The sequence below is a fragment of the Lemur catta genome, chromosome 9 (assembly GCF_020740605.2).
Source record: "Lemur catta isolate mLemCat1 chromosome 9, mLemCat1.pri, whole genome shotgun sequence".
NCBI classification, from domain to species: Eukaryota; Metazoa; Chordata; class Mammalia; order Primates; family Lemuridae; genus Lemur; species Lemur catta.
Genome location: NC_059136.1, coordinates 30,994,439 through 31,021,604, shown reverse-complemented (window position 1 = coordinate 31,021,604; position 27,166 = coordinate 30,994,439). Strand labels below are relative to the sequence as shown.

The 27,166-nt window shown below is 40.5% G+C and overlaps 1 long non-coding RNA gene across 1 annotated transcript; it reads right to left on the bottom strand.

Moving 5' to 3' along the window:
- Positions 1–6,097: 6,097 nt before the first annotated feature.
- On the bottom strand, positions 6,098–24,260 carry LOC123644796. The gene is made up of 3 exons (XR_006737268.1): positions 24,155–24,260; positions 16,003–16,237; positions 6,098–7,654 (listed from the first exon to the last, which is right to left on the bottom strand). It is a non-coding gene; the product is annotated as an uncharacterized LOC123644796 (long non-coding RNA).
- Between the last annotated feature and the right edge of the window lie 2,906 nt (positions 24,261–27,166).

The window sequence follows — 27,166 nt, the reverse complement described above, 5'->3', positions numbered from 1 at the left end:
GAAGCAGAGCCTGAGACATGAAATCTTGTACAAGTGATTCATTAAGGAAGTGCTCTTAGAAGGAACCAATAAGGAGGTAAGGGAAGCAGGATGGAGAAATTTCTGGGGCCAGGAGAGAAGCTAAGGATGGATGTGGGTTCAGGTAAAGTCTAGCCCCAGCTGGATCCTATAGAGAGCTCCAGAGCATAAATTGCACCACAGAATCTGTCCTGCCTTACGGCAAAGGAGTGGGGCTTTTGCAGTCTGCAGTAGTCAGTCCTGGCTCCCAGCCACCCAGAGTGGTGGGTGTGGGGTTCCTCTTAGGAGGCTTCGGGAATGGCCGTTCCAATGGCCCAGAGCAGTGCTCTGAGAAGGTGGCAGGTACAGGCCATTAGCAGTGGCCACTGCAGCAGGGAAGCAGGTGACCTTAGGGGCACTAACAGTGTCTGCTTCACAGCTGGTATGAAACATACTGCTACCGCGGTCAGGACTAATGTGAGCCAAGTGAAGCAATGAGAGAACACAAAATTTAAGGAAGCATTCACTCTCAAGGCCATACACAATGCATTTGTATGACCCTCAGAATGACAGCCTCCTTAAATCTTGCACCCCAGGTGCCTCATTGGCCTCATCCTAGTCCAGGAATTATTGCTACAAACACTTTTTATGTCTTTGGTGTGTATATGCTTGTACATCTGCTGCATATAGACTTGGGAGTGGAATTGCTAAGCCATAGGGTATGTTTATGTGTAGCTTTAGTAGATACTGCCTAACAGTTTTCCAAAAATGGCTGCATTAATTTGCACATCCACTAACAGAGTATTGAATTCCAGTGCTACACATTCTGAGTATTTTCAATCTTTCTAATTTTAGCCATTCTGGTCAGAAGTATCGGTATGTCAGTGGGTTTAATTTGTATTTTCCTGATGACTAATGATCTTGAGCATATTTTCATGTTCATTGACTATGCATGTTTAGCGCTTTGCTTTTCATTTGTCCAAATGTGTTGTCTGACTTTTATTGATTTATAGAAGTATATGTGTGTGTGTGTTATCCTGTATATAAATTCTTTGTAGATAATATTTATTAAAAACATTTTGTTCCTACTCTGTGGTTTTCTATTTTACTCATTTAATGGTGTCTTTTGATGAACAGAAGTTTTTAATTTTAATGTAGCCCAACTCTTAGCAATCTTTTCTTTAGGGGTTCTGGTTAAGAAAGTGTTACTACCTAAGGTCATATACATTTTACATTATCCCATAGAAGATTTATTTTTTATATTTAAATAAATTTTTATTTTAGACTAGTTTTAGATTTCCTGACAAGTTGCAAAGATAATGCAGAAAGTTCCTATCTATCCTTCACCTGGTTTCCCCTATGGTTAGCATCTTACATCACTATGCTACATTTACCACCAAAAATGAACCAATACTGATTTACAGTTATTAAAGTCCATACTTTATTGGAATTTTCTTAAGTTTACCCAGTATCTTTTTTTGTTTCAAGATCCCATCCGGGATGCCACATTACATTTAGTCATCTTGTCTCCATAAATGTCTCTGGGCTGTGACAATTTCTCAGACTTTGCCTGGTTTGATGACTTTGACAATTTTCAAGAGTATTAATCAAGTGCTTTTTAATAGTTCATTCCTTCTGATCGCTGAATCGCTTTCAATAGTGTGGATGTGCCACAGTTCGTTTACCCATTCACCAATTAAAGGACTTCTGGATGGCTTCCAATTTGTATGGATTATAAATAAAACTTCTATAAACATTTATATGCAGGTTTTTGTGTAAGCACAAGTTTGCAAATCCACTGGGTAAATACCTAGGAGTGCAGTGACTGGGTTGCATGGTAAATCTATCTTTAGTTTTATAAAAACCACCAAACTGTCCTCCAAGGTGGCCACACCATTTTGCATTGCCACCTGCAATGAAAAAGAGTTCTTGTTGCTCCACATTCTCCCCGAAATTATTTTTTTTTAAATTTTAGCCATTCTAATAGATATGAAATGATAGCTCATGGTTTTTCTAATTTGCATATCTGTAATCATAATTAATGTTGAGCATCTTTTCATATGTTTATTTACCATCTGTACAGATTCTGTAGTGAGGTGTCTGTTCAAATCTTTTGCCTGTTTTAAATTGAGCTGTTTGTCTTCTTATTGCTAAGTTTTAAGACTTCTTTGCATATTCTGCATTTAAATCTTTTATCGGATATGTGATTTTCAATATTTTATCTCAGTATGTAGCTTTTCTTCTCATTCTCTTAACAGTGTCTTTCATTGGGTAAAAGTTTTTAATTTTAATTAATTCCAACTTAACAATTTTTCTTCTATAATAAAGTCAATTTTTCAATTTTACAACAATTTTTGGGGCTGTATCTAAAAACTCTATGTGAGCAGAATATACATCTACATGAAAAATAATAAAAATTAAAAAAAAATACTCCTCGCCAAACACAAGGTCATGCAGATTTCCCCCACAGCCTCTTCTACAAGTTTTATAATGTTGCATTTTACATTTAAGTCTATAATCTATTTTCAGTTAATTAGAAGCCCTATTTTTTAAGCTTTTACTTCTAGGTCCAAAAACTTCATAGACTGATTTTTGCTAGGAGACAAAATAGGGGTCAAAATGCATAATTTTTCCATATGAATTTTAGTTAACACAGCACTATTTATTGAAGATTGCCCATTACTCACTACTCTGTAGTGTCACCTTTGTCATAAATAAACTGTCCTTACCTGACTGGCTCTATTTCTGGACTTTATTCTGGTTCACTGGTATATTTGTCTGCCCTTGCACCAATGTCACACTGTCTTAATTAATGTGGCCTTACAAGAAGCATTTATACTGGTTAGTGTAAATTCTCCAACTTTCTTCTTTAAGATTGCCTTGGCTTTTTTTTTTTTTTTTGGCTTTGCATTTCCATATAAATTTGAGAATCAGCTTGAAATTTCCATAAAGAAATTTGGAATTCTAGTTAGGATAGCATCAAACCTGTAAATTAATTAAGGATAACACAGTATTGAATCCTAATAATATAAACTTTTTCAAGGCATGGACATAATATACCCTGGCATTTATTTGGGTCTTCTTCAATTCCCCTCAAAAATGTTTTATCATTTTGTTTGCAGAGGTCTTGAACATCTTTCATTAGATTTATTTTTATATAGTTGAAGATTTTTAGTTATTATATATAGATATATAAAATTTAATTAATGTTTGATTGCTCATTATTTTATATAAAAATACAATTGACTTTTTAAAAAATGTTGATTTGTGTCCAGCGATTAATTACAGTAGTTTTCTGCATTCTTTCTTTGGGTACTGAGCTGGATATCTCCTGTTTGCCTCTCTAGATACACATACTTTTCTCCACTCTTCTTAGCTCTAAAAGATTATAATCAAAGGATCCAGTGGCCTCTGGATCCCTGCTGAGTTTGGTCCATGGAAATCCCTTGAAAGTGGTGTGGGGGAGGGGTGAGAGTGTAGCCAGGGTCCTTTGGTTCCAGCCCTCTCGGATTCCCACTGGCTGGCTGTGTCTCTCAACAGAGGATCATAGCTCCTCTCAAAATAGCTGATTCTATGGGATTCTTTCTCCCAGTTTCTAAAACTCCTTGTTCCCTTAGGTTTGGAGGTGACAAATGCCCAAGAGATACTGGCCCTGGGTTCCTTCACTATCCCTTATGGTTCTACTACATTCTGCCTACGATTTTGTAGTAGTCCTCTGTAGACAAACTCTACTTACAGTATCCTAATCTGCACATGCTATCTGTTCCTCTTGAGATCTTACCTGATACAAGTATGGAGACTTCCAAAACAGTGGATCCCATAATTGCAGAAATGGGAAGTTGAGAGTTTATAAGCAGGTTCTTAGGAAAATCAGAACTACATCATCCCCAGTTTTGTTCCTTAGTTTCCACTTCCCTCTATTCTGGCACTGAGAGAAATGGCACTGAACATCCGTTGCTGGTTCAGAGTACACACTACACTTGCAAGATGGCCCTCACGCTTGCAAGATCACCCTCACACTTGCAAGATCACCCTCACACTTGCAAGATGTTGCCTCCATGCTGATTTCCAGGCTGAGCCCTTAATAGGCCCCCACCCCTTCAGGAGGCCATGTGCTTGCTTTTGGGTATCAAATACCATGGGCATTCCTCCATGTCTGATTTCATTGCAGTGGCAACTGTCCCCTGGTGTAAGATACCAGAGCAGAGGTTGAGGCATTCGGTAGGACCATAGACTGGGTAAGCATCAGAGACTGGGAAAGCAAATTCAAATCTAGAATAAGTGTCAGTTCCCATGAGGACAAATTCCTGCCTCATCCAAACTAATGAAATTCATTTTGATCAGTCTGCCTTGGCTAGGCTGGCTGGCGCTCTCACAGAATGGCGCCATCAAAGGCCTCAGGGCTGGTTGCTGCTTTGGCGACAACGGTGCTCACTGAGCAATTGCAGAGACCGGGTCAGCCCAGGAGAGGGGAAGCCATGCTTTCAAGAATGATCTCTGCCTATTCTGCTATGGACACCTGTCCATAAGCCCGTAAGCAAGCATGGGAATTGTAGGGAAAGGAAGCTGAATGTTTTTGGTAAAAAAAAACCCTAGCTATTTGGTTATTAAAGACCTCATCCACAAAAAGTCATTTCAAGGGGCATAATGTTTGTTATTATTGCAAGCAAGACACAGACTTGATTAACTTAAGTAAAAAATAATTTATTGGAGAGGTATGAGGCCACTTATATAATTGAAGGGGAAGCTGAAGACCCAGGCATCAGAAGGCTTCCATGTTGCAGAATTGGGATGGTAGTTAGCATAACTGTATAATTTATCATCTCAAGCAGTGAAGGGAAGTGCTGCTGGTCACTGTGTTGGGACTACAGGCGTGCGTTGCAGCACGGGATCTCACAGGGACAGCCTCCTTAGACTTTCCCATTAGGAAGCTTCAGGTCTTGCTGTGTCTCATCCCTTGGGAGAGAGAGGTTGCAGAGCTTGGGTAACATGTCCACATCATGAACAGGGGAATGTAGGAAAATCTGATTGACAGTCTCTTTCAAACTACACTTAAGAGCAGAGTAGCACCCTGTGCTGTAGTCAAAAGAGTCTTAGTAGATTTAAAAACAAAACAAAGCACTAAGCTGACAAAAAAGTGAACGTCTACTTCTCTAGAGGAGGTGTATAAGGACTAACTGAGGCCCAAGTGACATATTTTCCTGCAGACAAATTGCCTGCTTAAAGTTTCTTCTGTGCAGTGTCATGCAGTGAAAAGAACAAGGTTATTTGGAGTCAGGAGACCTGGGTTGAAGTCCCGACTCCAGCACTTTCAGCTGGTGTCACCTTATGGAAGACATTTGATCTCTTTTAGACTCTGTTACTTCAACTCTAACTTGGGGATCAAGGAGCCTGGCAGGAATGGGATTGCTCTGAACGCCAAATGAAACAACATACAGTAAGTGCTTGCTGGGGGACAGCACACGGTAGTTTTTCAGTAACTCACCCCTCTGGCATCTGGACCTTATGCTTTTCTCAAGAAGCAGTCAGTTTTCTTCCAACAGAAAGTTCAGTCTTTGTAGATGGACAAATCTGGATTTGATTCCTGACGCTGTATATGACCTTAGGCAAGTTTTGTAAATTCTCCAAGCCTTAATTTCCTTAAAGGAAGAAAAATATCCACCTCCAGGGGTTTTGACAAGATAAGGCTTAAATGAGCTGAAGGTTTCAGGAGTGCCTGGTGCCCTCTCCAGCACCAGTAGGTGCTCAAAGAACGCAGTGGAATTGGCATATTCATTTTCAGCTGATCAGAGCTGCTCAGCACTTCTGAGATAAACAAGAACCCCTGCAGCAAAATCAAATGTTCTCAAACCACAGAGCAAATAAGCAATTTGTCAGGAAGTCCATACGATAAGAAGGCATGAATAATTCCAAGGTATCCTCTGTGGTACCACAACATTCTCTGGTGGTCCCTGGAAAATGTGCAGAAATCAGCTGCCAGCAGGAGCCTACATTTGGCCAGAGGGGAGCTGATCATAATCCCCAAAGATATAATCCCTCATGTTGAAATCATGAAAGATCAAAATCCCAAAAATATAATTCTGAAAAAAATAATCACAAATTCTTTAAAAGATATTTATTTACATTTTTATAAAGAGATTTATTTGAGAAACAACAGGACCGAACACTTTATAGGCCAATTTACACAATAAAATAGGAAATAATAACATACATATTTTCACAAGCATAAACATGCAGGTATACTAACGGCAGTCACAAGGGTGTAACAGTTATGAGCAAATGAACCATATGCGTAAAGAAATAGCTTATGCAAATGTGGCCATCTGAAATACCACGACAGAAGTCTCCGGAAGAGACCAAAAACCTCGATGAGTCACCACTGCTATGCAGTCACCTAAAGAGCTGAGATCTTGAGAAATTTCACCTTTCACAAATGCGGGTGTACAAAAAGGACATCTCCCTACTTATCAAGGAAGTTTCAGCATTTTACATACATGCACAATGATTATACACAAAGTCGACATCGTGATCATGCTCTTTTGTAGAGTCAATTATGTAAAAAATGCATAAAACAAATTAGAACTCTTTAAAAGCCTTTACACAATTGATACCTCCAGTGTTGGAAATAATGTGAATATGAAATACATAGCATAGCAAATTGTGAGAAATAATGCTGACAACTTAAAATAAAACTAATAAATAAAACTTAAATAAATAAAATAAAATAAAACAAAACTAAAAGAAAGACAAAGTCCAGAACAACAGCTACAAAAGAAAATTCAACATGTAAAAGTATATTACAGGGCTGGATTATGGACAATTGCACTGATGTAGTCCGTAAGAGCTGGTCGGTTTTCACGATCATTAACTATATTTTGCAGTCTTGCATCAGGATGAATAGCTACTTTTTTTTTCTTTTAGGGCATGGCTTTCCTCAGAGAATGCATTCACATTCATTCTCTACATGCTGCTCTTTTTGAAATTCTTCTATGATACATTGACATGGGCATTTCCTATTAAATTTTCCCATCTTCTGTGGCATGTTTATATGTTATCTGGGGTTTATGGAAATCCATTCTGCGTGTGCTCATATACAGACCACAGATTTGGTAGAAACAATACTTGTGATCAAACAGCAACACTGTGACACAAGTGTCCTCTTATCCTACCATGCACATAATTATTTTCAAGCCAGTCAATAACATCACTGGCTTCCTCAGCAATTGTGGCTTTAATTTATTGGAAACTCCTGGAATTTCAACAGCTAGAAAGAATGCCAAGGCAGACAAACGATGCATTTTTATACTGCAGTTTTCATAGTTGCTGTATCATAGGGCCAATCCACTCATTTGACTTTTCCACCAAATACACAAACTTGATTGATAACACCTTAAAATTTACTTTTAGAATCCTTGATCGCCCCTAATTCCAAATCTGTCATTATGCTTTGGGGATTCAGTTAGATGTTAGAGATCAAGCCTTTAGGGATTTTGATCTTTCAGCATTTGGGATTATGGCATTCAGGATTGTGGCTTTCGGGATTATTATCCAAATCTGAACAGAGAAATTCCTCCTCTTCTGGAATGAAACTTTGGAATCCAGTTGGCTTGTTCTTCCTACTTCCATTGTCCACCAGTTTCCCTTGTCAGCTGAGAAGCTTGGGGGAGCAAGAGCAAATTTAGGCATTTGGACTGGAAGAGAGGTATGAATTTTATTTCCATAATAAAATAATTTTTTGTGTTTGACTTTAGGAAACACCACCAGCTTCTAACCTTAATTGTTTTCATTGATAAGAAACAATGGGGCTTTGGAGCTCGAGCAAGCAGCACGCACAGGTGGCAGCCCCTCCCCAACCCAGCCCATGAGCAATGAGTGTGGCAGGGTGCTTTCTCCCGCCGAGCCCGGAGGGGCTTCAGAATCCTCTCTAGGCAGCCACTGTGCACCAGTCAACGTTAGTTCGTGAAGTAAATCACGTCTGCCGTAGTGACACTAACAGCTAATGCTGTCTGGGTGCTTCCTGGCTTACTTGTGTGTTGTATGTTCCAACTTGTTCAAGCCTCACAGCAAGGCCAGCTCCTACCACTCTCCCCATTTCCCCAACAGGAAACGAATGGACTAAGTGATTCCTGTGGGTGAATTGATGTACGAGCCCTTCTTTTTTCTCTTCTTATTCTTGACCGGGAGCAAAGAGGAGGAGATTCCCGATGATGCTTCCAGGGTATCCTCTACAATAGTGCAACAGTCTCTGGGAGGTCCTAAAATGATGGATGCTTCTGCCCCGGCCATCTTCCCTAGCATCATGCACGTTTGCCTGTGAGAGAGGAATATTGGGACCCGCTGGTCAGAGTGACCCCAGTAGGGTAAAACTCTGATTTGGGACCACGTGCACAGAGGCCCAGCTGGTGCATGTGCCCTGCATCCCTCTCTCAATGTGTTCTGAGATTCTGAGCACAGCCTGGCAGAACCTGCACCCCATCCGTGCCTCAGTGTTCCCACCCTGATCACATGTCAGACTCAAGGCCCATCCAACCTACAGCTAAGCCTCTAAGCCATCTTATCCAGTCTTGCTTTTAATGTTGAATCTGCACATGGAGGAACATCAGGCCTGGCCAATGACAAAGCTGACACTTCATCCTCATTTGACTGTAGAGGGACACTTGTGCATATATTCACTCTCTCAGCCTGGGGGAGGGCTAGATATTCAACCTGCCACCTTTGACTCTGAGGTTCCTTAGAACTCCTACATTCTGTGATCCCATTATCGTAATGTTTTTCCTGAAGACTAGCTACACGCTTAGGTGATTTTGGTTCTCTCTGCATCTCATCCTCTCGCTCTCTCTTGGTGGATCTTCTCTGTCTTTTGTGTCTTGCCTGGCTACTTTCTCTTTGGTACTTGCTTCATAGGAATAAAATTCACCTGGCTCAGCACCAAGCTGTGTCATACAAGGTGACACTTGATTGTCTTCATGGTGCAACGTGAGGCCAGGGTGCCTCCTCCCACTGTCTGTACGACTGTTCTGAGGGTGGTAGTGATACTGGCCTTGCCCCAATGATATCATCACCCACATATTTAATGTGCTTTATTAACAAAGCCTTTTGATCTATAGTATTTTGTCTTATCTGCACAACCCTATGAGATAGTTACTATTCATTCCCATTTTGTAGGTGGGGAAACAGGCTCAAAGAGGTAAAGTCACTCACTCAGAGTATAAGTCATAGAGCTGGATTTTAAAGTTGAAGTTTCAACTTGAAAATACATAAAGGGGAAAAAAAGAGGAGCTTTCTAGTCCCTCGAAGAGGATCTGGAGCAGATAGAGTCAAACACCTATGGCAAAGAGAAAACACCATATGTGTGGAATCATAAAATACAGGATCTTGTCTTGTCTGGGTAGCCGGCCGGTTGGCCTTCAGCAAGTCACTCAGCCTCCCAAGCCTCAGTCTCTGTCTGTCAGTCTCTGTCTACTTAAAATGTGGATACTGATGCTCGACTTTTCTGCCTCTTATGACCAATGAGGAAATGGCTCTGTGTGTGCAGAGATATAAAGCGTTGTCATGGGTGTTCCTACCCTGATTCCTGCTATTCCTTTCATAGTAACCTGTCTTGACTTCAATCTTTGTGCCCCCAGCTCCAGACTTCAGGCACCTCAGACACCATCTGGGTGTCTGCTCTAGATTCTTCAGTTTGTTAAAGTTCTCCCCAAAGGCAAGAAGCACATTTCTTTTCTTGGGTGGTCAGTACAGCATCTTCACTTTTGAGTTTCAGATTTGTTTCCTTCTTGAAAACTCTGGGTCTGTACATCTTCATTCTTCTCTGAGTCCTCCCACCTCCACTCTGGTTTCATTTCATTTCAATGCACCTTTGACATTTTAATTTTACTCCCCTTTCATTTATCTGCTGCCTGCCCAATTCTCCCACTCATTATTCACAATTTTATTAAGAGATTATTGCTTACCTACGAAATAAATCTCTTCACATCTCAGTAGCTGCCAGTTCAGGTTCAGTTAATAATGTCCTCCCTTGATCTTTTGCAAACAGTTTCACACTTCATTAAGAATCTTGGTAAACTTTCGCGACACACATACACACACAGACATTTACCCACACACTAATATGGAGCAGGAAACCAACTTCCTTATTCATGAGACTTTCTAGTACGTAGAAAACTGTCTTTATTAGAAAGTAATGCTTTTACAAGTATTTTGAAAAATAGAACAGAAGGTAGGTCCAGTCCCCAGCCTAGACTGACCATCCTGTATTGGCCTAGGAATTAGCTACAGTCAGTTACCCAGCAAGAGAAAAGTTATTTTGCATAACATATGGAGAAAAGTTAGAAATTTTAGGGGAAAATCAAGGAGAAAGTAGAAAGGAGGTAACTGGTGACTGGGTGGGGCAGTGACAGCCCATGGAGGGGTAGCCAGAGAAGGACTTTTGGAGAAAAGGAAAGTTCCCCTATCTTCCATCTCTTTCCCATCTTTAGTAAAGTCTACATTGCTCACTAATTCTTTCTGGGACAGTGGATTTCTCTGGAGGAAAGCAAAGCTTTGCCAAGTTTGGTATCCAGGCTTTGAGAGGTCCAAAGCAGTGAGGGTTTGGGCCCAGGAACCAGAGACAGGGGAAGTCATGGAAGGAAAACTCTGAGAGAATCGAAGACATATTAGAGAAGCCTTACCATTTCCACAGGCCACGGATGGCCTCTGAGCTAACAATGTCAGTTCCCCAAAATGCATAATTCTATCTACTTGCCCTAAACCTACACCTGGGTGCACCTAGAAAAAACACATTGCTTTTGCCATAACAGTCCTTAAGATATTTTAAAGATGAACAAATTCCCGGACTATTTTCTTTGTGTTAATTAGTTTCATTTTCAATGTTCTTCCTAAAACATAATTTTGACCACCCACTAAGCATGCTAGTAACTCTTCACTGGACGAGCTCCTGTAGGTGTGTATGCTAAAACAGACACAATACTCAGAACTGAATGTACTATTCTAGACATGCGATCAGCATGGTGCCACATGAGATCTACACCTGTTATGAATTCACCCTTACTCTCTGGCCATGGAGAGTTCTCACATGCATGTACCTCCTCCTAGTAGAAGGCGAGGTAAAACAGGGACCTTCCAGTTTTGCAGCACACATTTGGTAGTTAGAACAACTTCCATTTCAAGGGATTCCGCCAAAAGTCAGAGAGTCTTTTCCTAGGGATGTAAGCTGTAAACCATTAGGAACATGAATCATACAGTGGTCAGCCTAACCAATAGTTCTAACTTCTATGAGACCTTCACAAAGGAGTCTGAAGTTATTCTAACTGACTAGTGCAAGAACTCAAGTTTCTGGAAGGAATGTCGATAGAGGCCATGCATTTCAAGACAGGCTCAGTGAAAACATGGCTCTCTTCTCCTGATCTCTTATCGTGATAGAAGTATTCAGTGAAGCTGCCATCTTCTCAGTGTTTATGTTGCCAATTGAAATATTTGGCTGTTTTGTATGTTTTAAGAAGTCAATTTAGCATACTGTAAACACACCCCCACTTAGCCTGCAACAGCCAGAACTGAAAGGAGGATAAACAAGATTGATGCATAAAACGGAAGTGAAAAATAGATTTGTTTTTCACTAAATTAAATCACTATTTAGTTGCCATGACTTTTGTTGCTGTTACTCTAGAGATGCAGCAATAGTGAAATTATGATTGTGATGGAGCACCAATTGAGTGTGTGTTGATACTGTAAAGACATTTTCTCATTTAACACTTGTAGCAACCCCTTGGAGTGGGGGGACAGAGGCTCAGGGCAGGGATGTGTCTTGCAGTGAGGGTCTGTCCAGGTGTGCTGGTTTGGCATCTTGCCAGGCACAAGCCATGGGGAGCAGGGGAGAATTCCCTCCACACTTATCTGAGTTATTTTGTATTTGAAAGGGTAGTTTCTCTGGTCTTAGCATCCTGGTTTCCTCTTGTAACATGTTAGATATTATCATTACCACAGGTATCATATAAGCTGATGTGGGAGATTCAGAGATGAAATAAAAAATGTACGTAGTGTAGGTCTTAGTCCATAGCAGAGGTGGGGAACATTTTCATGTTAGAAGGTCCCATTAATTTAGCTATAATCAAATAAGGCCACATTTCAGAAATTTCAATTAGATATATATAAAAATATACATTATTTTTTAAAAATCTAACTACTGTGTACTTAATAATTTCAAAAAATGAAAAATATTTGTTAATTTTAAAGTTAACTAACCTTTTAATGACTTTGTTGTGTCTGCTTTCTGTTGGAAAGCATTTGAATGTTTGGTTGCAGCATGGGAGTCTACAGTTTCGGTTGATGCTTTGGATGAGTATCAGTCATTTGTGACCTTAACGTGTCTTGATTTGGGTTAGGTAGGAGAATGTAGATTCACAGCAATAAGTGGTTGAAAAGCTGGTCCCTTTCTAATGTCCAAAGTGCGAGCCATGAGGTTCTGGAATCAGGGAATTGATCGTCCCTGGAAAGATTAGAGCTACAGGAGAATCAGATGAGGTCCAGGCCCAGGGAGAGAAATTCATTATTCATGAATTTTGTGTTTGAAAATTTGCTTACTTGCTAAGATTTATTTGTGACTTTAAAGTCAATATCATGGAGCTTTCACTGTCATTCAGGGACATGTGCACAGTGCCAAAAAATTTGGGTCACCCAATGCACACATTCCCAGATGAGGTCGAACAACACGGTGCTCTGCCTTCTTGTTTCAGCTCTCATACCATAAACAAATGTCCTTTTCATGGTTGATTTAGTGCCACATTTTTCACATTTTGGGGCTTTTCTTTCCTGGTTATTTTGCTGTTTAAAATGGCCCCCAAGAATAGTGCTGAAGTGCTGTCTAGTGCCCGTAAGTGTGAGAAGGCAGCGATGTACCTTATGAAGAAAATACACGTGTTAGATAAGCTTTGTTCAGGCCTGAGATATACTGCTGTTCAGGCATGTTAATGGATCCACAGTATATACTAAATAAGGTGTTTTTAAACAGAATCATACATAGAATAAGGTTATATATTGATCAGTTGATAAGAATGTTGTGACCAGAGGCTCCAGAAGCCTAACCCGGTATGTCCTGTAGGAGCAATGGTTCATTATTCATTGTTCACAGTGACTTTATAAAACAACTCCTCTAATAATGAGAATGGACTGTTTCTGGTTCTCTGAAGTCTTTTCTCATGCTGCAATACAATCTTAAGTATGATTATTTTGTTTCTTTGCTTAAGCTGCCTGTCTTCTCCAGCATATTTTTTGCTAGTAGATGGACTTTCATAAGTATCTGCCTGTGTTTCCTTTTTCTGGCCATTAGTTCCCTCTTAAGTACACTGCAATTTTCCATTACTCATACAATGGGGCTCAGGGTCAGGTACCAGTGTCTTAGCTTTCATCTTTAAAGATGAGAAACATCTCTGCCCTACAGACTTATAATCTACAGATTCAGCTAAACAAAGGGACTCAGTGTACATATCCACCAGATTCTACAAAGCTACTCAAATCAGGGAGATTGATAGATCTTTCCAGAAACATGCTTTGCAGCCCCAAAACTTTTGGAGGTCCAATATCTCTGCAGGTCACACTCTCTCTAGTTCTGCCATGTTCTACCACTCAACCAGGACTCTTTTCATTGGTTTCCAGGCTCTCGTCTAACCCAGGGGAGCAGAAATTGTTCAGCAAAGTTTTCTGTTGAGATTTCTGCATGTCCCAAGGCCTTGCTTACCCTCGCTAGGCCTCATGTGTCTCCTGGCACCAAGTTTGCACAGGTGGTTGGCAGTTGTGAAGGGGATGTGGATATGTAGCTGCTGTCTTTCTAGAATTGGATTTTGAAGTGTATTATTCATTGGTGAATGCCACCACAGTCAGTGAACAGTGTCTTTCTCCACAAATAAGTTATTTGGAAGTGTTGAGCTAAATGCCGCCACATCAACCCCAGCTGTTGTCACAGGAGACTTGCCTCTCGCAATGGCTCTTGTTTCTAACAGTGCTGCTCCTAATGTTGTCGGCAGATTGGTTTATCTCTTTTTTATTTATAGGAAAGTTGCTTGCATCACATGGAAGCGGCTAAACTCTGTAATTATGAGCATCGAAGGGGAGGAATTTCCATAAATGCCATATGTTTTACCAACTCTGCTTCAGAAGAGGCTCACCCATGAGTTTTTGGTATTGCACTTGTGATGACACTTCTATTATTATACAGTCTATTATTTTCAAAATGAAGAAAGTGAAGATACCTTTACTGGTCCACTAACTCCTGTTAGCTCACCGAACTTCAATAGATGTTCTGATGCTATACACACCTTCCGTTCAGGGTAATCCATTTCAAGCAGTCCCCACCAACAGTTTTATATCCATTTGGGTATATGAGTTTTAACTGATGTCAGTGTGGGCATATTTTACCACCTGTTTCTTAGAATATTTTTGTAATATTTATTTTTATTTATAAGGAATTTAAAATTTTTTTTACTTAACTATGGTGCTTATAACTCATTAATTTTGTAAATTTTTCTCCAGTTAACTGTATTTGGCCCTTATTTCGGTATCAAGTATCTTTTAATACTTGTAGACTGAATTTGAATCTTTCAGAAGCATCATTTCACATAGGCTAAATCTGATTCTTGTTAAATATTCATGACTTCTGTTAAAGTGTATTTTGTTTGGTATTTGATACTGTGACAAGAGCACTGGATTTAAAGGCAAAAGGCTTATGTTTAAATCTCTCTCCTGCTGGGAAGTTTGTTTATTCTACCTGTGTAACTCTGATTATGTTCCTTAACCCCTATGAACTTCGATCTTCTCACCTTAAAACGGAGATGAGAATACTAACCTTGCAGACTTTTCATACTAAGTTAGGTATAAGAAAGTATCTGCTCATAATGAATACTTGATGAAATGTTACTTGAATTTGAAATCACGAGAAAAGGTCTTGTATGTCTAATGAGTCATACAAACACAATTTTCAAGGAGAATGTTTTACCTACTTAGGAGAAACAAATACTTTGAACCATTGAAAGAAGCCAAAGTGTTAATTCACATCACTGTTTCTACCTGTTGAATTATGTCTGGCTTATCTCTGTTTCAGAAAGATTTCTTAATCCATTTTTCTATTTCCCATATGTGTATTTACTCTAAATTATATAACTTTTTTAAAAAATAATTCTAGAATTCAGAATTTTGCTCTATTAGATCTCCTTTTGCCTCACATTGCATTATTATTTTTTAAACTCTCCTTAAAGCAACAGAAAAAAAAAGTACTTGAGAATCAAAAGATCAGGGGAAATACTGGCAATGATATATAACAATGAGCAAATGAAAAAAAAAAGTATGTATCTTTCAAATAGATACATCTTTCAAATGACTAAATCAAAAAATGGTTATATAAAACAGCAATGGTCTAGTTGGAGACAAATGGTGTACCCAAAGCAGTGACAGAAGAGAGTTGAAAGAGAGAGCTCTTTGGAGAGGTGTGGGCAAGGTTAAGCAACCCACAAGGTTGGAGATAACCCCAGGAACAGCAAGAGCAGAATCCTTCCCTGTGTAAGGACCCATGGGGAAGGAGAGGGACTGGTGTTACCAGAGCCTGGCTGTGACACAGGAGCCACAGAGGAGCCCTGCAGCCACAGGCAGATGAGTTCAGTAACTGACAAAAACCTGGCCCCACCTGGTGGAGGGGAGAGGGGAATCTCTTGCCTACCTTCCGGTTCTCTTTAGAGGCCACCATTAGACCGACTCCAACAGGATTCTGGGAGGTAAGAGAGCCTGGGGGAAGCTGTCCTCTGGGACACGGGCCAGTGCAAAGCGAGCATGCAGCCATGTGCACAAGGAGGATCAGCAGCACAGCAGGATTGTGAAAGAGATAAGCAGGGATGGCTTAGGAAGATGGGAAAATATGCAACCTCACTAAGCTAAGCTGGTAATGTACGAAAGGATGAAAATATTTGGTTTACATTTTCTTTAAGTGCAATGGGACTGAGTGTTAAGCTCCAGAGCACTCACCTGGCTGCTCAGTCGTCCTCTGGTTCTCACCTGGTGCCTTGACGCTGCCTTAGTTCCTTGTCCTCAGGCAGCGCAGCCTGCGCCATGCTTCACTGCCAGAACCCGCTCACTCCGCCTTTGTCCTGGCTCGAGTTTCATCTCTGTGCAAAGACGGGACCTTATCCATCTTGCTTTCAACTGTCTCTCTAGTACTGTCTTAGTCCATGTGCTGTTGCTTATAGCAGAATGCCTAAAACTGGGTAATTTATAAAGAAAAGAAATTTATTTCTTTTAGTTATGGAGGCTGAGAAGTCCCAGGTGGAGGGGCTGCCTCTGGTGAGGGCCTTCGTGCTAGTGAGAACTCTACAGACTAGAGGCAGCACAGGGCATCACATGGCCAGAGGCACAGTGTGCTCGCCTGCCAGCTCGGGTCTCTCTTCCTCTTCTCGAAAAGCCACCAGTGCCACTCCCATGATAACCCATGCATCCATTTATGAGAGCAGAGCCCTCATGATTCAACCACCTTTTAAAGGCCCCACCTCTGACTGCTGCCACATTGGGGATTAAGTCTCATCATGAGTTTTGGAGGGGACATTCAAACCATAGCAGGTACCTTGCCCATTTGCTGGCCTGCAATAAGCATTTAGTGGGTTTGCACTAATTAAACCAAAAGGTACTGTCAAACCCTGGCTCTGACACTATTATCATTTTCCTTTCTAGGCCTCCATTTCCTAAGCTATTAAATAAAAGGGTTTTGTAATGGCCAAGAGCTTAAACTCTGGATTCAGATTATTGGATTCACACCTCAGCATTGCCATTTATAAGGTATGTGATATTAAGCTCCTCAAACTCTCTGTCTCAGTGGGCTATCAGAAAATGAGGATGCTGACAGGGCATGGTGGCTCACACCTGTAATCCCAGAACTCTGGGAGTCTGAGGTGGGAGGATTGCTTGAGCTCAGGAGCTCGAGACCAGCCTGAGCAAGAGAGAGACCCCATCTCTACTAAAAATAGGAAAATTAGATGGGTCTTGTGCATGCACCTGTAGTCTCAGCTAATTGGGGGGCTGAGGCAGGAGGATCCCTTGAGCCCAGGAGTGTGAGGTTGCTGTGCGCTACAATGACACCACTGCACTCTACCTGGGGCAACAGAGCAAGACTCTGTCTCAAAAAAAAAAAAAAGAAAGAAAAGAAAAGAAAGAAAAGAAAAGAAAAGAAAAGAAAAGAAAAGAAAAGAAAAGAAAAGAAAAGAAAAGAAAAGAAAAGAAAAAAGGAAATGGAGATGCTAATAGTACCTAACATAAGATTGTGGAGGAAATTAAATGATTTAATGAACACAAATCACCTACATCATTATTGATGTCATTATTATTAGAAGCTGATGGCTAGATTCATCCAAACCAGCTTGTGCTCATAAATGACCAAAGATACAGGATTGATTTACAAGATGCAGCTTATAATTGTGTAGACCAATTTGTACATGAAACACTCCCTGCACACACCCTCACACACTGTCCATGCAAGCTCTTCCCTCCAAGTGAAAGGGCTATGCATCTCAATGTCCTCCTGGACTGCTTGCCCACACATAGCTGTCTGTCTCGGGGAAGTGTGGGCTTTCAGCCACCGGCAGAAGGTACTTGTCCCTGTAATTGCTGTGAGTGATTGCTTAGTAATTTGCCAGTGGACTCGACCAATGGAAATACATCTTTTGGAAATACAACTTTTATAATTTTTTAAATAGATATTGACTGTGAAGATGTAAAGTTTATAGAATAAAAATTCACCCCCAAACCCCAACAAAATACAAAGCCTTGTTCTGATACTTCACATACTCAATAAACAGGTATTGAGGACCTATGAATGATGAACTCAGGACTTTAACGTTCACCATCAGTGAGTAGCTGTCGGTCTCTCTGTATCTGTATCCATATTTATTTATCTTACTTTACTTGTCTGTTTGTCTGTCCCCTGACTCACTCAGCAGATGATTTGAGGTGGGTCAATGCTTACCTTATTTAGCCTCAAAATCCTCGAGTGAGAAATATGCTATTATTATCCATTTTACATATAAGAAAACAAAAACCACCTGGAAATTCACTTTCATTTTTCACTTCTTATTAATACATTTAGAATATTTAGAACCAGACACTGCATAATTTTGATAAATTTCTTTGTGGAAACCTTCATGTTTATTTCTGACCTCTATCCACAATGCTCACCCTGAAACCGTTAGAATACCATTCTCGGTGGAGCTCTGCCTGTCTGGCTGTGCAGGGCCTGCCATATCCCATTATCAGCCCTCGTGTGACTTGACAGCTTTGAATAATAGAAGGCTGTGTCCGAAAGGATGGAAGTGATATTGGAAGGAATGTCTCCTGTTCTCACTTTCCTAAAATCCTGATGATTATAGGTATCATTTCTGAGCCCTGGATGCAGATCCAGCTGGGGATAGCAAATTAATTTCTGAAACTGTGAATGAAAACTTGAGGGTGTGTATTTGAAACAAGGCCTCCAAAGATGTGGACAGCACACCCCAATCTGTGCAAAGAGCCAACTGAGGCATATGGCACAACTGGTGGAATTGCATTTCCGTATTTTATTTTTATGCTTTGAAATAGCTCATCCAGCCCTCAACGATTGTGTGTTTTATGCTTTATCCTCCCACTACCTCTTCACTTGATGGAGGCAGTAACAGAGGACTGTACTCAGAGGCCAGAGGGATCTTCTATGGGCTGCATTGGGCTTGTTTTTAGCATAATACTACACATGACTTGTGGGCTCCACTACAGGAAGAAAAGCCAATGATCATCCATTTGAAACTGGGGAGATGCTGGCTGATAAAAACCAGTACGGCATTTGTCAAAGTGCTCTCTGAAGCATGTTTTATCATGGTGCAGTTGGGGCTTTAGAAGATGTTATTAAAATCATAGCTGCAGAAAAGTACAGATTCTGCTTTAACTCAGGTGGTCCTGCTCCTTGTGTTATTTCTGAGAGAATTCAGCCATTTCTTTAATTTCAGTTCTTTTAAAAATATTTTACTTCGTATAACAGGACAGTAAATTGATCACTACCTTTACTTAAGTATTGATATATTTTTTCTTTATTTCCATGGGATAAATTTCAAAGTACTGAATGGATTTATGTATTGTTAATTTGTAATTTGCACTAATACTGATATAAACAATTCAGACCATATTTTCATCATTGCTTCTCTGAAATGGGCAAGCAAAGGGCAGGGTAGGAAAATAGCTAAGTATTATACAATATGAGCTCATTTAACATATTTCTTTGCCACAGGATGCTTGTTTTCCAAGCATTGTTCTGGCAATTCACATGCCACCAGCAATGATTGAGGGTACCCTTTTCCCTGCACCCCATCAACAGAGGAGTGGCCATATTTAATTTTTGTTAATTTAATGAGCAGGGTTGCTATTCAGTTGCAATGCATCTATATAGATTCTTGAAAAATTGGAACACATTCGTACTGTTAGTAAGAAGCTCTTTAAATGGTTACTCCTTGACCAAGTCACTCTAGACCACATCCTGGGTGCTTCGGCATCCCCAGGATCCAGCAACTATAGAATTGATGCCTGGTGGAACAGCCTCTCAGGAACTCTCTCTTTGCCATGCTAATTAAATAATGTCTTTACCTATTACTTTTGCTGATAGGTAAGATGTGATTATGTCAGTGTTACTTTAATTTAGGTTTATAAGGTTTATAATGATAATATAGCAATATAATAATAATTATAAAATAATATAGATATCTATCAATCTACATCTATGTATACATAGATGTAGATTGAGAGAGGGAGACAGAGTATATATTCAGAGTGTGTGTGAATATATATATGTTTGTGTATGTATATTTATATACTTATATATATATATATATATATATATATTCTTGGTGTTGCCTTGTTTTTTTAATTTTGTTTTTACCATAGAATTGTCACTTAAAGTTTCCAGAGGGTAATTATGTCTAGACCAGAAGTCACATTTGAGAATGTCTTTATTCTAGGAAAGATTACTTATATAGAAAATCTGCAAAAGAATGTAACAGAGTTTTTTGCTTTGCTTTTGTTTTTAATAGTTACTTTTTCTCATGTAAACATTGGTTAAAGGAAACTGAACTTTGAGAAAGTGGGAGTGATCAAATCTGCAGCAGGACCAAAGGGCCTTGTGAAGAGCTAGCACCTTGATGCCTGCTGTTTCAGGTTCAGTGTCAGAAACCACTGAGTGGGCGAGGCGATGTTGACTGGGGTCAGCACCTGGGCTGCCAAGCACAGTCTCACAAAGGACAGAAGGACACTCAGATTGGGGATCAGGCTCAACACCAGGACTAATTTATCAGAGAGGAAATCTCTCTTAGGATAGACTTTATAGCTGAGTCCAACACTGTTCCCTGACCCAGTCATCTTGTTAGTGTAGGTAGGAAAGTAAGACAGGAGCAGAGGAGGTACAGAGCAGGCTGTGTAAACAAACAGGATACTGAGTAAGAAAACACACTGCAAGATAAGGTAGCTGTAAGTGTCACAGAATGTTTGCATAAGAAAAGTGAGGCATGAGCAGAGAAAACATGAAAGCAAGCAACGTAAACAAATGGGATGCTGAGTAAGAGAACATACTGTGACAATAATACAGACAAGGGTAGTCACAACTATCACAAGAAACATAAGGACACATTATACATTACAGTTTGCCCTCCCCACCCCCATGGACTTTGGACACCACAACATATCCAGGCCTAACCATGATAAGGTGTAGAACTCCCCTGCCTGACAGCAAGAAGAAGGCAACATCCCCATTGATCAAGAAAAAAAAAGAGAGAGAGAAGAGTGAAAGATAGTCTTATTAATAACCTATCTAACAGAGTAAAATAAACTATCAAACAGAAAGCAAGAGAAATAAATTCCCAGCACAACTACCCTTTGTTTAATTAAAACATGTATGGCCTAACTTGTTAACTCTGAGTTCTTTCTCAGCCTTGAAGAGCCCTAAGTGGACAGTAGGGGTGCGAACTCCCTGGTCCAGGTTTCTGCTTAGTTTTTGCTAAGAAAACAGATTTCAAGGACTTAGATAACCCAGCCTCACAGAAAAAGAAAAAGAAATAAATAACTCCCTTACAACTCACAGACTCTTTTGTCATCAGTCTGCTGAAGCAGAGAAAAAACAATCCATTTTTACCTTTTAAAAGCACCAAACAACTTTCCTCACCACCCGACATTTCTTTCCTCTCTCCATGTGTCATGGCCACTCTTTCTGTTTCCCTTTTTTTTTTCTTTCTTTATTGGGAAAATAAATAAATTTTTACTTCTGTATATCCTAATCACTGTCTAAAAATTCTTTCTCACCTGAGTATGGACTTCACACCCTAACAGTCACACCCTAACAAAGAGACAACATCATGAAGGAGAGGACAGATAGAAGAAAAAGAGATGAAACAGAGACTCCAGTGCCACTGTCTGCTGGGTTGTGTGCCTGCTCCTACCCCTTGTGGAGTGTACTATCACTTACTGATTAGAAACCCACAGAGACCCCAGGGCCACAGTCCATTCAGACGTGTGCCCACTCTTAACCCCTTTAGGAGTGAACTTTCACTTTAATAAACTTTGCTGCTTTCATTCTCTGATTGTGAGAAGACAAGAACCAAGGAGTTCAACAGCCAGTGACAGTCTTACCAGCATCCCGGTGCAATGTGAGGAGCAAACGGAACATGTACATGTAATTAAAAACTGTGACAGTGGGAGCTTGTGCTGGCCGTCCTCCAATGTCTGCAGATCCATTCTCTGCCCTTTTCTGCCCTTCCACCTTCCCAGGCAAGACGACCTCCAGAGTCTGCAATAACAGGCTCCCTAGCTTCCTGACACGTGTTTAAACTTGACTGATGGGGCTACCAGCATGAGATGGAGGGTGGGGAGAGAGAGATGGCAGAGTGTTCCCCAGCTACCTCTTTGCCTCCTCATGGACCTGGCAGAAGCTGTGTTCCATGTGGTCACCTGCTGCTGGGTGCATGGCTGCCATGGCTCCCACATGTTCCTTTGACCTGGAGTGGTAAAGTCTTCTTGTGGTTACTGGTCTGTGCATGCTTCACTAACTCTTGTGAGTTCCATCAGCACTGGTATCTCCTCTGAAATTGTCCCTTTGATAAACTTTCTTCTGTTAAAGCCCTTGGGTGTGACTTCTGGCAGAGACACTGACCCACAGGGAGTCTGCATGGATGTGGGGTAACCATGACAGAGTGGACAATGAGACAAGACCTCATTCTCCTTTCCCCACGCTTCTTGTATAAGTTATAGACTTACAGGACCAGTGGTGGTAGCATGTTTAGATCACCAAAGCGGAGGTCAAGGTCATCTTCTAGAGATGATGAGGGAACCCCTGATTTTTAGCTTGTGACACTGACTTTGGCAGTGCAGTATAGCATGGCCCCCAGTGGGTAGAGAAGATTTTCCAGGTTCCACCGTGCATGGCAATTTGCAACTAGGATTGACCTGTGTTGATCCTGGGACCAAGTAAACCTCGGGGACTTGGATTTGTTATTAAGTGGGAAACACCCACAGAGAAGCAGATTGAGAGTTTTCTTGTGACAGAAGAAATGGAATATCAAACACTTAACTCAAATAGTCAATTAGATTTTTCTTGAAAAGACGTTATATCGAACCTTCAAATTGAAGCTTACACTTGTGGGGAAAAACCTCTCAAACTGTGTTTTTCCCTGTTTTCACACCATAAAAGTCATCAACACAGAAGACTTACATGGCCAAATGTGTGTGTTTTTTTTCCCATACACAAAGCAGTGGATGCCAGCTGGGTGTCCTCTAACTCAATTCCAGCACCATCTCCCTGGAGATAGTGTACGGTCTCACTGGTTGAGGACTCAGTGCCCAAAACTGCCGCTTGCCCCTTTTGGCACCAAGTCATAAGTCCAGGCCTGTGGAACTTCTGACCAACCCGCTTCAAGCTGGGGTTCCCGTGACTCCCTCTTTGGGTTCTATTAACTTGCTGGAGTGACTCAGAGAACTCAGGGAAACACTTACTTACATTTACTGGTTTGTTATAAAGGATACTACAAAGAATACAGATGAAGAGATGCATAGGGAGAGGTGTGGGAAGGGCTGAGCTTCTCTGCTCTCCCCAGGTGGAAACCCTCCAGGAAACTGCGTTTTCAGCTTTTGGGACACTCTCCGAACGCTGCCCTCTTGGGATTTTATGGAGGCTTCATTACGTAGGCATGATTGACAACCGTGTAGAAATGTGACTGGACAAAAAGCTCATGATATAAACCCAGCAAGTCCTGTCTGTTCAGATTCTTCCTGGCCTCTCTGTGAAGCATTCCTTCCTCCACGGCAGGGGCAGGACTCTCTCTGGAATGAGGATCTTTTGACCCACAATCAGATTAGAGTCCTACCTTGTATAGGTGAAAGGAGAACTGGAGAGGGTCAAAGAGAGAGATTATGCCTCCTGAGGCTGAAAGCTCCCCAACATTATAACAGGGACTTGGGAGTTACAGGCCAGGAACTGCAGACAAAAATCAACATCTATATCATGACGCCAAACATACTGATGGAGGTTGTGGTGACCATGGGATCCTTTTGTCAAGAAATATCCTTTCGTATGTCTTCAGCATATTTTTGTTTTTGGATTAGTTTTGGGAATGTCTGGATTTCCTATTTCTTTAGTTCCTGCTGCCATGCAATGGCCAGCATCATTTAATGACTTCAAATTTCCTCCCTTCTTTCCTTTTGTAAGTTTTTATCAATCTCCAATTCATAGGAACTCTGCCAAGAACTGAGAGAAGCAGATCCAGAGTGTACATTCCTGCACTCCAGAATAGAAGCAATTGAATATTTATTTAATACTATCTCTATAGTTAAGTACTTTATGTACAATATCTTAAATATTCGTCCCAACTATGCAAAGTGACATTATTTTTTAAAGATGAGTAAGCTGAGAATAAGAGAATGAATTGGTGTACCCCTTCACACAGCCACTGAGGGTGGACACAGGGCACACTCAGTCCATCTGCTGAGAACACCTGACTCTCCAATGAACCAGAGATGCCTGATTTTCATATGAGGCTGAACATGTGTGGCAGGAGAATTGGCAAAGTGCTAAGAACATGGAAGACAACTGGGAGAAGTTCGCCACCTGTGAGGATTAGGAAATACTTACTGGAAAACATATTCAGTGCATCAGCTTCAGAGGTTCTTGTGCCACATTGGGGAGCTTAGTCCTGTGCACAGGGTTGGACTCCTGGTAGTTGCTCAGTTTGTTAGATTGATACCTTCAATCAAATAACAAAAGCCCAAAACAGTAAGGTATTACTATGCTGTGTGCTCTGCAGAAGGTTTGGTGAGAGACCTTCCCTGTCTACATGTGTCAGGATTGATGCTTGTTAGTAAGATCATAAACCATATGCTTAAGGACCTTATGGTTCTCTGAAGAAAGCCAGTCTATGAAATCAAGGTACGATTATGGTCAATCGTGTCTCATCAGGCAACATAAATGGGAGACTGTTTTCCCACATGCAGCTCATGATAACTCTTATGATTGGGGACCTGGCTATGTTTTATTGCCTATAAATCCTTGCTATTATACTAGCTGGCAGCACAAAGCTACCATTTGGAAATCCCAGTAAGTTAAAAAACAATAGCCCCACAGATCCTGCCAATTCTAATTTCTTTAATGTTTAGGGTCATTAAGTGGCAGAAAGATATCGCTATGAAGTCATTATACTTATAGCATTTGGATCTAGACAGCAGTTGGTCTTGGTCATTATGGATCTACTCTTCAAAAAAAGCTGAAGGCAGCTCCATGTTGAAGGGCACAGTTTAAAGAATTATCACAGTAACAGTGCAAAATGGACACATGAACTCTCCACCTCCATGTTGTCTTTCTTCCTTATTAATTTAGATGTGCTTCTTTCTTTAACAAGTATTTCCTGACCCTCACCTTTGGACTGGGTTCTCTGTTAGTCCCTGAGGGTACAGTAAGAGCGAATCAGACATGAAGCTTACTTTCAAGTCAGGGGAATAAGTAGTACATATATGTTTACAGAAATAAATGTAGCATTATGAACTATGTTAAATAGTCTAAAGAAAAGCACACAGTGCTATGGAAAAGTATAACAAGGGAATCTCCTTGGGATTTTGGAGGCTGCCAGTTGTTACCATGTAAAAATGCAAGCCCAGTTTTGTCACACCCCTCAAGTTCTCAAGAGAGGCCTGACAGATTTGTGTACAAAATTATGGATACAAAATTAAAATATAAAAAAACTTTAAAGATATTTTGAAGGTCACAAAAACTAGTCATAGTCTAATCTACTTATGCTGTTTATTTTTTATCATTATTGCCTTAAAATCTAGGATAATGCCATCTTGGAAAGGAAAAGATCAAGTGAAGAGAAGATGTCAAGTGTGTTGGTCCAATGCAGATTAGGGCAGAAAATTTTGAAGCTTTGGAGAAACTTTAGCACATTTTATGTTTGTGACTTCCTGGGTTATTTTTATATTATTACTTGTCTCAATGAGGGACAGAGGGACAGTTCCATGCTTGGGCTTTGGAATCCAACAGACCTGAATCATAGATGAGTTTCTAAAGCTTTTTGATCTTCCGTTCTCTAGTCTTAACATGGTAATAAATCTGTCTGGCAGGACAACTGGGCAGACTCACAGAGATCACTCAGGTCAAGCACCTATTACAACACTTGAAACGTAGTAAGGGCTCAACAAGTGGTAGCCAGTCATATAACTATCACTGCATCTCATGAATAATAATTACTTATTCAAAAGAATTAGATAACTTACCCAATGTCATAATTAATAAATGGAAAAATCAGTGTTTGAGATCAGGTTTGTCCTCTACATCTGAACCTGCTACATCATCTAGGTAGACATTGGAAAAAATTACAGTGGTTGGGAACAGAGACTCCCTGTGATCCCTGGTTCCCTAAGAACTTTATGCTTACCAACAGGAAGCTCATATGGGCTGCACAAGGCTGTCATTCATTCCCCATGTGAGCTACTGTAGGGGCAGTAATCACATTGTGGTTATGTTTCTTCCTGTTCTATTTACTAATGAGATTGTAGATTTCCTTGAATGAAAGGGCTTAGATTGCACATAGGTACCCTCCTCTCCTCACAGTGCCTAAGAAGGGCTGACCATGTGTTATACAGATTCCATATTTACAACCCTAAAATCGAAAAAATTCCTAGAACTGTATTTTTAAAAATCCATTGACAGCTAGACCAAATCTGACCTTAATGAATTTAGAGGAAAAATACCACCTAAATTACTGAGAGGCTGTGTATGTATAGTCCTTCTTGATCTCAGGTAGGATATTCATATGTCTTGTGCTTAAGTATTAATAAACTTTATGAGAAGCTTCAACCAGAACTTGCCAGATTACATGACTGTGTACACGGTGGATACACCACCAGTGGAGTATTTACTGTGAAGCTGATGAAGCATAGGTTTCAGGGCTTTTGTATATAATTTTGTATTTAAAATCTTATCGTCTTTTACTTGAAGAAGCAGCCAAAATTACATAAGCTTCAAGCCTCAGCAAGGATCAGCCCTTGTATGCCACATTAATGTTGTAAAATTTGAAAAGTTCTCATCCAAAGTACATCTCACCTCGAGGGGTATGGATTTGTGCAACTTAGCAAAGACTAAGGCAGCAGGAGGACAGAAGGAAAGGAAGGCATGAAGGAAGGAAGTAAATAAGGTAGAGATACTTATGTCATTTTTAGTGAGAAAATGCTGTAATGAATAGGTTTTAAAATTAAGTGGCTGAAAACATAACACAGCACATAAAGTAGCTAATATTCTGCTCAGTTAACTGCCCAAAGTGAAGGTTTCAAGTCAGGGGATGCTCTGCTCCACTGGATCATTAAGGGACCCAGGATGCTGTTGTTAACACGTGGCTTCCAGGGCTACTCTTATCAGTATCCCACAGGCCATGGGCAAGTGGAAAAGCAAGAAGAATGCATGGCAGTGTGTGTGTGTGTGTGTGTGTGTGTGTGTGTGTGTGTGTGTGTGTATTTCCTAAAAGTGAGGTTAGAAGTGTTGCATTCTATTTCTTTTTACACTTCACTGACTACAACTAAGTTTAATAGCCACCTCTTCCTGCAAGGAAGTGTGGCCATGACTTGGAAGAAAAGGAAGAATAGACTTTGGTGGAAG